General features: G+C 52.2%; 2 long non-coding RNA genes across 2 annotated transcripts; one reads left to right on the top strand and one right to left on the bottom strand.

Annotated features, from left to right (window-relative positions):
• Positions 1–1,478: 1,478 nt before the first annotated feature.
• LOC115948038 lies at positions 1,479–3,312 on the bottom strand. The gene is made up of 3 exons (XR_004081904.1): positions 3,208–3,312; positions 2,250–2,371; positions 1,479–1,587 (listed from the first exon to the last, which is right to left on the bottom strand). It is a non-coding gene; the product is annotated as an uncharacterized LOC115948038 (long non-coding RNA).
• A 6,003-nt stretch (positions 3,313–9,315) lies between these two features.
• Positions 9,316–10,292, top strand: LOC115948039. The gene is made up of 3 exons (XR_004081905.1): positions 9,316–9,395; positions 9,871–10,015; positions 10,197–10,292. It is a non-coding gene; the product is annotated as an uncharacterized LOC115948039 (long non-coding RNA).
• Positions 10,293–13,450: the final 3,158 nt, after the last annotated feature.

Here is a 13,450-nt window from a genome sequence, read left to right as displayed (position 1 = left end):
CAGGAGAAAAGGCAGGCAGGCAGGGATTCCCGGCAGGATTTCCCACTCCCGGCTGCTTATTGCATCCTCCGGAGCAACACAGACGCTGCCGCTCATTCGGGATTGAGAAGCCCCGAGACAGAGCTTTAGTTGTTATTCGCGTGTCCAAGGGTGACGCCAGGAGGAGGAGGGAACAGGGAGAGGGCAGGGAATAGCGGCGGCTGCGGCGCGGGATGGCTCCTGGAATTCCCCAGATGTACTCACACCAGCTTTTCCCAACGCACGCACAGCAGCCCACACTACTTGGCAAATTATTCAGGCAGGGACTTGCAGTGGTCGGCTGCTCCCTCCTCCTCTCCCACCACAGCATCACTGTCCTTAGGCTGGGAAAGCTCTCCCCACCTCCAACTGCAGCTCCCCGCTGCTCAGTAAGCTCATTAATTACCCAAAATGCCAAAGCAGTTATTCCTTTCCTTTCCTTTTTGGCAGCCATCTTACAACAGCAGTCATTAGGCCAAAAGAGACGGAATTTGCTAATCAGGATCGTGAGTTCATCAGCGGCACTTTGATCTCAGGCCAGGCTGCCTCTGAGGAGCATCACCAAAGACAAGGAGAGGGATGAGCAGAGACCCGGTGGCTCTGCAGGCAGCTCCTGTGCCCTGGCCGTGCTGTCTGCAGTGTGTGCTCGCTAGGACAGCCTGATTTTGCATCAACACGGGGGCTCAGACATCGGGGTCTTGCTGCTGCTGGGAGCAGGAGACCCCCAGGAGGCGGAGAGCCCCAGCTCTGCAGGGACCAGGCTGGGTCAGGGCTTTCCAGGGACAGCCCCTGTGGCAGGTCAGGAGCGGACGTACCAGCACTGCAGCCACATCCTGCACCTTTTCTTTCTCTTTCATCTCCGGTCCCAGGAGACAGAACAATTTTCCCCTAACAATTCCCTCAACTGAAAGATGAAGATAAGCTCCAGACTGAGTCTGTGACTGCCTCGGAAAATAAATATTTTTGGATGAAGTTTCCTTAGGGCTGGTGGAAATCTGGCATCTCTGTGCAGTGGGAAATTCCAGCGGTTCCAGTTGGGATTTTCATTTTCAAGAGAGAAAATCCCCAGGTTTCCATATAATGCATTTGGTGAAAATCCCAGCCTACAACTTCGGGTTTTGTTTTATTGTATTAGAAGAAAAAGGCCATTTCAAGGAAATGAAATAAAAATTAAGGCTTGAAATAGTCTACTTGGTCTAGCAAGAACAGAACACGCAGAGTTTTTTGGGATGTTTTCTGGCGCTTCCCCAAATGGTGTTTTCTCAAGGTCCACAGGAAACTTTTGTCCCAGGAAATGGCATTGCCTGAAGCCATTGGGCACCTTGGCTGCTGGAAGTGATGGCACAGCCTACATGTGCTCACATCTCCCCTGAAGGAGCAGGTCCTGCCTTTTCTGCAAAGGGTTTGCTGCCAGAGATAGGTAAAACTGAGGAAGGGCTCTGACATTCAGCTAAGTGGGAGTGCTTTGTTTGCCAAAGGCATGACTTGCCATAGGTGTTGTTGTTTTAAGGCACAAACTGCTCTCTGGCAGCTGCTGTTCCTCTGCAGGTTGGGCTGGAGGTCTTTTACCTGGAAGAGAACTCCTCTAGGTCACTTTTGGACATCTCCATTTGCTCCCTGTGAGCTCAGCAGCTGGATTTGGAGGTGACGTCTGCACAAGGAAATTCCACAGCAGGAGTGTGGAGGGCAGCTGCAGCCTCAGTGTGGCTTTGTGGGACACCACGAGCCATCAAGGGCTGGCAGCAGCGAGGGCCTGAGCCACCACCAAGCCCTGTATTTCCCACCAAAAGCAGGACACAGAGGCCCAGCAACTGCCTACAATGGGAGCAGGCAGCTCCAGTGAGCAGTGACAAACCTGGGCTGCAGCTGGCAGAAAACTGGCACCATCACTGCCAACCCACTTCCCATCCCATCCCATCCCATCCCATCCCATCCCACCCCACATCTGCTCCTCCACACCAGACCCTTGCAGCATTGAAGAACCTAAAGTCAGAGGACCTGATGTATTCCAGGGGATATTTCTGATATAACTAGTGGTAAACCACAGACATTGTGTCACTCTGACATGTGGGAATCCTTAAAATCAGAGGGTTTTGGGAAAGCTGCAGAAGGCAGGCTGCTTAGCTCTAATCACAGTTCTGTCTCTGAGGCCTGCCTTCTGCAGCTTTCACAAAACACTCTGATTTTAACGATTCCCACATGACAGTGAAGGATCTCAGGACTTCTCTTACCTTCAACAGATTTTAGCTTCTTTAGTTACAGTAGGAATTGTCTGGGAACTTGTTTTCTCAGTTTGATTAGTTTCACTGTAGTTTCCAGGAATAGCAGGTTGTTTTTCAGTGCAGGTCTGGGCCTGTAGATGAAATTGGGATATGGATGAGTGCAAGCAGGCAGGTGAGCTCCTACATGAGCAATCCCAGAAGAATCACAGCATCCAAGTGATGGAGTGTGCAACCCTGTGAGCCAGGGACTTCCAAGCCTTCAGGGAAACAGAGAGCAGAAAAACTGAGTAACTGGGAGCCAGGGCCAGCTTATCCCAGCCTGCTCCCATTCCTCCTTGGGAGATTTCTTGAGGCAACCCTTTGCACCCCAAAGAAAAGCAGCAGATAACAGGAAAAGTGTTGGGTTTTTTTCCCCTACTGGTCTGCTGGGGACATTGGTGACAGGCACCAGGCACACTCAGAAGCCTGATCTGATGTCATTCCCTAACCTTTGATTGCTGCAGCCCTTAGCCAGGAACTCACTTGATTGTTCCAAACCACATACAGCACAGGTCAAAGTGCAGATCCTATCTTACCCAGGAGAGGCCTGAAAGCAGCTCCAGCATTTCCCACCCACCAGAGCTGTTCACAACCAACTTGAGCTGTGCACAGGGTCAAGGTCCCCACAGGTGGAGGGAATCCATGACTAATGCCTGAGGAATTGCTCGTGAAGGCAAAAGCACCTTGAACCTGCAAAGCTTTATATGCAAAACAACATATAAGAGAATGTGGGTGGTGTTCTAAACAAACAGGAAATGGCCCCAGAACACCTCCCCACCTCCTACAGGGAGTTTTCCTGCTGGAAGTGTTTGCTGTTTGGTTCTTTGTGAAAGAATTGTTTGTTACAGTAGATTTGTGTTCCTTGAAATAAGGTCAAGACTGAGAATTAAAAGGGAAAGTAAGTGAGAGCTAGGAGACTGCATCTGACCTGAAAGAAAGATGCCAGAGTGGATCAGATGAGAATGTTGATTTTCCACTTCATGGGAATTTCCACTTCATGGGAAGCATGTTCAGGAGGTCCCCAGGCCCAGGAGCTGGTGACACTAGAGCAGGGCCTGGGAGCAGGTACTGACAGCATCCTTGTCTGCCCACAGCATTGTCCTCCATCCCAGGGCCTTGCTGGATGGAGGCAGCAGGAACATTTAGGTTTTGGGACAGCCCAGCCAGGGTTGGTGCTGCAAGGGAGAAACACTGACACTTGACTCCAGCTCTGGACATAGGATGGGATTCTCTCTCCCCTGACAAAGCTCCCAGCTGCCTTGTGGCAGCTCATGCTCACACTAACCCACCTCTCCTCAGTGGTGTTGGCAGCTCAGCCTCTGCTCTGACACAAACCAACCCACCAGCCCCTCTCTCCTGGCCAAGGACACCCTTGCCAAACTCAGGAGAAGGTTCCTTAGAGCCAAATGTGGCCTCTTACTTTGGAGATGCCCTTTGGAGAAGCCTCTGTGGTTTATGTAGAGCTCTTGAGCCATTACTGTAATGAGGGAGAGAAATAAATGGCAGGGGATCAAGAAAGGCACCACATGATTTCATATTTTCTCACATTTAAGAATGAAGCAGGAAATGAAAAGCAGATGTCTGGATCTGTCTGCAGCCAGTGTCTCCACAGGAGACGGAAAACTCCAATTTTGGAAGTACTGACCACTCTGGGGGTTGTGTTTTAAGGGAACTGCTTTACGTAGAAAATGTTTTCAAAAGTAGTAGAGACCATCACACTGGCTTTCACTTCTCTTGAAAACAATGGCTTCCTCCTTCTCTGTAAATGAGAACCAGTTTGAAGCCCAGCAGGCAGTGCAAAGTGCTGATACTCTGTATTTTCCACAGCTACCAGTCAGCATCCCAAGGCAGCCAGGCTGTGGGATGCAGCTCTTCCCTGGCAGCATCACACCCGAGCTGCAAACTGCTGGCTGATCCCAGTGGGACACTGCAGGACAAGGTGCACACCTGCAGTGGGAATTGCTGCCTCTCCTCGGCAGCTGGAGCAGCCTGGACTGAGGAAAACTCATCCTGTGCCTGTCCCATGGAGGCTGCCAAGGGCTGCAATGTCTGCTGCAACAAACAAGATTCAAGTTGTTTGAAAATATTGTGTCTAAAGAAACAAACACGGAGCTCTTCAGTGCACACTATGGTTATGCTCTTTCTAAACAGGGAAGGGTCACTTGCCTCCCACAGAGCAAGGCAGCCATGGGAGCAAGATCCTTCCTGGGAAAGGGGATGGGGAACTGCTGGGAAAGGTGCCTGCATGGCAGAGGTGAAACCTGGGCAGATTTCAGCTGAGGAGAAGGAGCATGAAGGGATTGTACCAGAGCAGGCTGCCCTGAACACATCAAGCCCTTGGCTCCTGCGTGAGGGCAGTCCCTACAGAGCTGGGGAGGCATCCTGATGTCCCAGCCCCTTCTGTGTAGCTGCAGGCCCTGAAGGGAACAGTTCCACAAAGCTGACACAATGGAGGACAGACAGAGGATCTGTCCCCCCAGCTCTGGGGCCCCAGGAGGAATGTGGAGCTGCCGGAACATGTCCAGACACCACCAAGATGCTCTGAGGCCTGGAGCACTTCTGCTGTGGAGAGAGGCTGAGAGAGCTGGGGTTGTTGAGCCTGGAGAGGGTTCCAGGAACACTTTAGAGCCTTTTCAGTACTAATGGGACTACAAGAGAGCTGGAGAGGAACTTTGGACAAGGGCATGGAATGACAGGACAAGGCAAGATAGCTTGAAACTGACAGAAAGCAGGGTTAGATTAGATATCTGGAATAAATTCCTCCCTACAAGGGTGGCAAGGCCCTGGCACAGATTATCCAGAGAAGCTGTGGCTGGCCCATCCCTGGAATTGTTCAAGGCCAGATTGGATGGAGCCCTGAGCAACCTGGGATAGTGGAAGGTGTTGGACCAGATGGCATTTAAAGATCCCTTCCAACACAAACTGCTCTGTGATTCCATGATCCATGGAAGGGCAGTCTCTTGCCACTGCCCTGCAGGGAGGAGAGGTGAGAGTGGCAGCAACCGTGGTCAGGAGGGCAAGACAGAAATCTCCATGTGCCACAGGAGACCACGGCTGCTGTTGGAGCTGCTGCCAGGCTCTCCCTTGGCACAGGGGTGGTTGTGCTCTGCTTTGTCCCAGGGTGATAAAGGGGGCTCTCCCCTCCTTTGCTTCCTGGAAAAAGATTCTTCTGGAGCCTCTGTGACAGAAGATGGGGAGCAGCAAAGTGCCATGGCTCTGCTATTTCACCTCTGCCAGAGCCTGAGGCCAGGCTCGTGCCTGCTGCCTGGGCTGTGGGAGAGGATGAGGCATGTGCCTATTTGCAGCAGCCCCCCTATTTGCAGCTCACTCCCCCTCCTCCTCCCTCCCATGTCAGCAGGAGCAGCCAGTGCCTGTGCAAAGGCATCCTTGTGTCCTGGAAGGGTTTTCCTGCAGGAACAGCCAGGTCCTGGCCCCAGCCCTTTGGGTGCTGCGAGTCCCCCCCTCCCACAGAGCCAGCCCCTGGGCCCCGTGCCATGGCAGGCATGCAGCACCATCAGCACCTCCCCACATCCCCTCTTCCCACTTCTCCATCCAGCCTGTCTGCACACGCCGCAGTCTCAAAGAAAGGAGCTTACCAGAATCAGCTCTGTTCCCAGAAAGGCTCGCCTCTTCCCGCCTCCTCTGGGCAGGAGATGTCTGAGAGCCTTCCAAGAAAGGCTGTGGGAGCTGTTTGACATTAAGCCATGATGGTGGGTGAAGGAGAGACCCCCAAACCTCTCTGCAGTGGAGCCGTGGGGCTGATCCCCGGCAGTGTCTCCATGGGGGCTGCCCTGTGCAGGGCTGTGACCTGACAGAGGTGACTGTGCTGGGGCACTGGCAGCCCCCGGGCTGAGCTGAGTCCTTCCCTCTCAGCAGGTTTCCTGCAGAATGGGGTGTCACAGCCTTCCAGACTGGAGCTGTCACCCCACTCGTTCCGGGGTGACACACAGGCAGCAGCCCCGGAGCCTGCACAGCTTCCAGCAGCCAGGAAAGCCAGGAAGCTTTTCCATGGCCCAGCACAATAAACGGACACTCGACACTCGGGCTGGGCAGAAAAACAAGCCCAGGCAAACATTTCCCTGCCCAGGATTTTAACCCTTTTCAAGCCTTGCTGGCTCAGCTGAGACCAGGGTGTCGCCGGACCCCTTCCCCCTCCCACCCCAGCTTTTCTGCACCCACGTTGTAAGAACAGGGTGTATCCTCCCCCTTTGGCTCTGCCCAGAGCCTCCACACTCCCGTGGGTTTCAGCTGTGACCCCACTGGGGAGCTGCTCCCTCAGCAGTGCATTTAGATGAGCAGCCAGCCTGTTTCCAGGGCAGCGTGCTTTTGCCTTAGCCAAGCTTTCTTTCTGGAACCATGACAGCATCATGCCTGTCTCACTGCCTGATGCATGAGATTCTCAGGCTCCTGACCTGCTGTCGTGACTGTGGGTGTGTTTTTAGGGTCAATGCAGCTGTCCTGTCACCTAAAAGAGCAACAGGTGCCAGGCATTAGCATTTTGTTGTTGGCTGGGGATGGTTTAAAAAGAAGGTGCTGTGGGTAAGTGCAAAAGGGATTCCTGCCCCAGGCGGGAATATTGCATATCAACCCAAGGAGGCAGCAGGGAAGAATTGAAGAAAGCAGTGATGAGGTATGTCTGGGATTCAAGGTGTTAATTGGGGAACAATTTCCCTCCCTAGGACAGTGCTGATGTCAAACCAGGGCTATGAGCAAAGTTGGTCCTGTTCATAACGGTCTGCCAAAACAGAATGAGCTGTCTGCACAAAGAGCAGATGTGGTTGTGTCTTTTCTCACTGACCTGGAGCCCTGAGTCCTTCCTCTGTCCCATCCTCCCTGTCCATCCCCAGCCCGTGACTCCTGAGAACTGCAGGTTCACCCCCTCCAGCCCATTGGGGTGCAATTTAGGGACCAAGCCACCTGCAAGGAGCAGGAGCCCTGAGGCTCCTCTGAGCTGGGACAGGAGCGATGGGAGAGGTGCCGGGCAGCGCTGCAGCCGCCCCCGGGAGCCCCCGGCCGCCGCCATCCGCCGGGAGGAAAAACCATCGGCAAAGGATGCTCTGCTTCCCCTGGGCACCCACCGGATGGCTGACAAGGAACAGCCCCAGCCACGCCTGGCCCTCGGGCAGGTCCTGCTCTGCCCCCAGCCCTAATGTGACGGGCTGTGAGGAAGGGACACGCGTCCTTTGTCCTTTGTGCCCCGGAAAGTCTCCGCGGGCCCCGAGGAGCGCGCCCCGCGCTCTGCCCCGGGGCAGGCTCCGCGGAGCTCCCCGGGCTGGAAGGGCCGCTCCTGCAGGGGACAATGAGGGGACAATGCCATCGTGCGGCTGGTCCTGCTCCCTCGGTGACGCACCCAGGCCAGCAGCCAGGTGACATTCACTTTCCTTCTGTTCGCACCAAGAAAACTTGTCAAGTGATAAAGGACAGTTTGGATATAACAGAGATGTGGTTAATAACGTCAGAAAATGGGGTTACAAAAATAATGGAAAAGGTGGGAGATGTTAAGTGCCACCAGGATCTGACAAGTCTTTTGACTCATGGGACTGCATTCACAGCAAAAGGCTATTTTGTTTTAGGGTCTGTTTGTTCTGTTTTACTTCTATGAATCTAAACTCAGCCACTAAAATAGGGTCTACTGATGAATCAGGGTAGGGTGGCCTCATGTTCTTCACTTCTGAAGGATGCCATAGGCTGGAGACACCAGTGTGTCCTTTGGGTCTGCATGAATGGGATTCTGGATTTTCAGAGTTCCATTGTTGCTCCTTCCAGGTGAGCCAGTGGCACAAATAATCCAGGCCAGACATCCTCCACAATGGCTTCTGGATCCCAGGGCACAGTGGTGGAACATTGTAATTGAAAATTCATCAGAGAGACAGAGAAACCTGTAACTGTGAGTACCCACTGTGCCTGGGCCTGAGCTGTGTCAAGGCTGGAAACTCCCCTCCTGTCCCTCTCCCTGCCCCTGTTGTCCAGCAGCTCTGTGAGGCTGCAGATCCCCTCCCCAGCTCTTTGTGCCGTGCTCCTGTTGCTGGGGACTGTCCTGGTGCAGTAGGGAACACTGTGTGTTGCTTCAGGGACAGTCCAGTCTCTTGCCTGGCTGTGCCACCAGGGCCAAGTTAAACCAATGTCCAGCTGAAGCCATGAGGGTGTGCTGCTCTCCATCCCCTTTGTGTGGCACTAATCCCTTCTGTCAGGCTGGACACTCACCTGTGCTGCTCTCACCAACCTGCCTTGGGCACCTGGCATGTGCAGGGCAGCTCAAACTCTGCCTGGAGCTCTGAGAGACAGGGCTGGTCCCAGCTAGAACAGGTTCCACACCAGCTCTTCTGTCCCATCTCCTGTGGGAGCACAGATCCAGCCCAGCAGTGGGGTCAGGGCAATTCCCCTCCCCACCCACAAACGTCCCTTTGCTGACTGCAGCTCACTGACTGGAGATGTTCTGGTGCTGGGGCTCTGTCAGGAGATCTCTGTGCTCTTCTGGGGAGGGGTCTGTGAGGCCAGACAGAGAAAACAAATGCTAATTAAAGAGAGCCCTGGAGCTTGGAGCCATTGCTGTGCACTCCAGCCTTGGCACAGAGCTGCTTTCCTGCCTCCCTGGGACTCACCCAGCAGTGACATCTGCACATGGTGGGCTGTGAGTGCTGTGCAAGGATGGGGTTAGGGGAGTTCTGGTAACTCCTCCCCACTCTCTGCAAAGGTCACCAGCTCAATCCACTGAAACTAAAGAGGAAACAAATGCCCAAAGAGCAGAAATCCCCAAACATGTCACATCAAATCACACAGAAGCTGATGGGGCAGAGCCACGCGGCTACAGCATGTGCATTCTGCTCTATATCATTAATTTACTGATGTTAAATATTTCAGCAGGTAACTTCCAGGGCTTCCAGAACTGTCCTAGTGGCTGTGATCACAAATTATTCATCAGTAGCAAGTGAACAAGAAAAGCCTCTATGAACAAGTGCATTTCTGAGGCTCTTGGTGGTTTTTTTGCCTTTCAGCTGACTCCCTCTGCCTTCCAGAAGATGTCTCTCACCATCAAGCAGAGGCTGGCCAGCACCTGGAAGCCAAATCTGCCCCAGGTTACCCAGACTCAACAAAGCATGGACATCCCATCACAAGGTAGCCTTTCCTTGCTGTTTGATGTGATATTTGAGGAGGATGCTAAAAGAGCAGCTTGGCTTGAGCCTGCTCTGTATGATCCAGCAGGTTTTGATCAGCCCAGGGCAGAGGTGGAAGAGCCACTGTGTGCCCAGTGTGGGCTGGGCAGATGCACTCACCCAGAGTCTGTACTGCCCTGGGGATCAGTGCAGAATCCTCCTCCCAGCACCTGAACCTCTCCCTGCTCTCTGTTGCCTCTCCAGCTCCAGCAGCTGGCCTGGATCACAGCTCACCTCAGCCTTGCCCACCAGAGGTGATGTTTCACAACTACAGCCCTGCTGAGGTCTGTGAAGTGCCACTGGCTCTGAGGAGCAGGGACAAGATAAATGCTGGGACATGGAGGTTTAACACTGTGCTGGGTGGTTAAGGGTGGCACCAGGGCACGTCCATCCATTTTCACAAGTGGCAAAACCATCATTCCATGTCTCTCCTGCAGGTTCTGCACCTGCTGAAGGTCACCTTGGAGAGCTCACCTTATTTCCAGCTGGTGGGCCCCAATGATGTGTGCTGCAAGGTGCCACCAGGTGCCACTGGGCCTCTACACGACTGTCCACATCCTCTTCACCTCTGGGTAGAACAAGGTGAGTCTGGAGGGCCCAAGAGATTGGTGTCTTCAGTGGAAAGTGGACCTGCAAGGCTGGATTCAGGGCATCTGGCCTGGATTTTGAGGACCTGTGCTGGTTTCAGAGGAGTTGCACTGGATCTAGAAGTGGGAGATTCTCTTTGCCCTGTCCTGTGCTGAGACAGTTTCTTTTCCTGCAGGATTATTTCCACCAGCTCCTCTGCATCACTGAAAGGGAAGAGACCATTGTGCCAATTTGTGCCACTGGTGCCTGAGCCATCCCAGACTCCCCTGGCCAGCTGGACTTCTCAGTCTGTCAGATTTACAGTCTTTGGCATTGCAGAACTCAGAGCAACAAAACAACAAAGCACCTATGGAGCTGCTTCAGGATTTTACCTCCAGACATGACTGGATCTTAGTTGGATCTGCACTCAGAGGCACCAGGAAGCTGCTGGGGCATGCAAGGAGCTCAAGTGACACAGGGGCAGGGTGGCAGGAGCCTTTCAGCACTTGCTCCTTGCCAAGGGAACCCTGCAGGGCACGGGAGAAGAGGGAGGGAAAGCATCAAAGAAGGTTTGATGGGCATGGCTCAGGGGACAGGCAGGCTGAGAAGACAGGGTCTCATCTAGGAGAAAACATCAGACCACATCAGCTCCTGACTTTCTTGTGCCCAAAACTCAAGCCTGCAGCCCTGGGGTGCAGTGTGTCCTCCCGAGGGCTCATCAGGCAGCCCCAGCACAGCCTGAGGTCAGCACAGCCCTGCTGCTAACAGGGCCCTCTGCCAGAAAGAGCCACTCTGAGCAAATAAAAGCTCTTCTGCCAGCTGCCTTGTAAGTAAATTCCATTTGGATATATTACTTGCCTTGTTTTTATAGGATTACACAACCTTTTACTTGGCATAGTCAGCAGAGTGTCAGTAGGGAGGGTTCTGGGGAGTCAGGGCTGTGCCCCTTCTCCTTTAGGGATGGAATGGGTGGAGGAGAAGGGGTTGGAGCTGGAGGAGGTGGCAGAGACACAGCAGGGCCCCGCGGCAGAAGAGGACATGGCAAAGAGCGTGTGTGCCACCTTGGGAGCGCGCCTGGTACAGCACAGGCACAGTGTGGCTACTCCAGGAGACGGGAAATAGAGAAACAGCTGGAGACAGATGTCTTAGAAGAACCAATGGGGAAGGAGAGCAAATATGTTTATTGGAACGAAGGATTGAAAAAAAGCTGTCAAAACAAAAAACAAAACAAAACAACAACAACAAAAAAAAACCCTAAAAAACCCCAGAAAAACAAACAAACAAAAAAACCAACAAAACCCACCCCCCAACCTAACAAACAAAAAACCAAACAAAAAAAAACCCTCCAAAACAACACCAACAAAAACAAACCCAAAAACAACAACAACAAGAACAAAAAAAACCTCCCCAAACAATAGGATTATCCACTTCTGGATGGTGATAACAGATGTGGATCCAAGGGACTGGTATGGGCATGTTTGGGGAGATTCTGATGAAGGATTTCTGAAGGATTAGGGGAGTTAGAGGAAAGAAGCCTGTGGCCCCTTATGTAAAAAGGTCTGTAGGTCCATGTGGCCAATGTTCCCTCTACCTCTGTGTGCCCACCCCATGGATGGGACTGGAACCTGGTGCACTACAACCTCACCTTTAGTGCAGCTCAGGGGAAACAGAAACCGAGTGTTTGGGGAGGGTCTCTGTGATCGGGATGGTGGGAAGTGACAAAGAATGGGGTGGGTTTGGGGCTCCTGGAATGGTTTTGAGTGATGGACCAGCAGATGTATTACCCCTGAGGGGTTTAGGTCAGTGAAAGAACCAGCAAAGGTCACAGCACCAAGGCTGCCAGAGCTCAGAGGTGTTTGGGCAGTGCTCTTGGCGTGAGTGCAGGGGCTGTGCTGTGCAGGGCCAGGAGCTGCACTCAGGGATCCTTGTGGGTCCCGTCCAGCGCAGGATAAACTCTGATAAAGGCAGACGCTTTTCCTCACGCACACTTTCTCCCATTTCCTGCTAAATGAAGGAAGTGAGCAACCATACCTCAGGGAATTAAGAGCTTAATTCTGTAGGAAGGCACCTTACAATGCTAGCAAAAAACCCTTTGCTGCTGCTCAGCGCAAACATTTTTCTTCTCTTTCAACACCCCATCTTTCTGTGTTCTAATCTAGCCTGTGCCCTTGCAATATTTTTCTTCTACCAGCTCTATTTCTGGTTGTCACATTTCTGCGTATTATCAAATGTCAGCCCTAGAAGGGGACTTGAAGAATGTTTATTCTAAATGGCTTTTATGAGTCTCAGAGAAAACCTTAAGTTCATAACAATTCCTCTAAAGATTAATAGTGACTCCCAATTACACAGCAGGCACCCCAAAGCAGAACCAGCAGAATTTGCTAAACGTGATTTGGACGATGGTTTTGGGGTTTTTTTTGGGGATTTTTTGTGGCTTTTTTTTAGGGTCATCCCAATTACACAGCAGGAGGCCCAAAGCAGAACCAGCAGAATCTGTTAAACGCAAGCTGGACGATGGTTTTGGGGGTTTTTTGGGTTTTTTTTGAGGGGTATCCCAATTCCACCCTGGGCACCCCAAAACAAAGCCTAAATGCGAGTTGCACAATGGTTCTGGGGAATTTTGGGGTTTTTTTTTTTGAGCTTTTTAGGGTTTTGTTTCGTTTTTTGAGGGTTATCCCAGTTACACAGCCGGCACCCCAAAGCAAACCAGCGGAATTTGCTAAACGCGACCTGGATGATGGTTTTGGGGTTTTTTGGGGTTTTATTTTCAGTTTTTGAAAGTTTTTATGTAATAATATGATAGCTTTTGGCCCAGAGGGTTAATAATTTTATTTAAGATGATGCATTATTGGCCAGCATCCCCAAGCTGTGGAGCTCAAGCACTAACAGGCCATGTATTCCCTAAGTAGCCCATATCCCGTATCCACCACTGCAGTACAAGACCACCTACCAGTTCAGCTTTCCAGACACACAAGAAATTTAGGAATGTAACTCTGCCGACGGCCCATTTAGGCATGTAATCCTAAATCCTGACAACTCCTGTACCCTTTTGAGTCCCCTCTGCTGCTGCTGCTTCAGGGAATACGGTAGGGCTCCAGTGGGACCCAAACCACGCTTTTTAGACCACCTATATCTTCACAAGTATTTATTTGAAGGCGTTTTCCTACCACCTCACACCTTCTTTGCTAACTTCACTGCAACCAAGTTGAGTAATTTCCTTAAAAATCGTCATTGCATAGCTCTTATGGGGGGACTAAAATTAACTTCAGGACCTGCAGCGCTGCGGCTGGGACCACCCACGTCCCCACTCAGGGCCTCAGGTCCTGCTCTGACCCAGAGGGTACAACTCTGTCCCAGATGGGGACAACCCTGTCCCAAAAGGACAGAACCCTGTCCCAAAGAGGTAAAGTCCTGTCCCAAAGGGGACAATTCTCTCCCCAAAGGGGGACA

The sequence above is a fragment of the Geospiza fortis genome, unplaced genomic scaffold (genome assembly GCF_000277835.1).
Source record: "Geospiza fortis unplaced genomic scaffold, GeoFor_1.0 scaffold97, whole genome shotgun sequence".
Taxonomy (NCBI): domain Eukaryota; kingdom Metazoa; phylum Chordata; class Aves; order Passeriformes; family Thraupidae; genus Geospiza; species Geospiza fortis.
The sequence above is the reverse complement of the archived record's forward strand: the minus strand, read 5'-3'. Positions and strand labels throughout refer to the sequence as shown.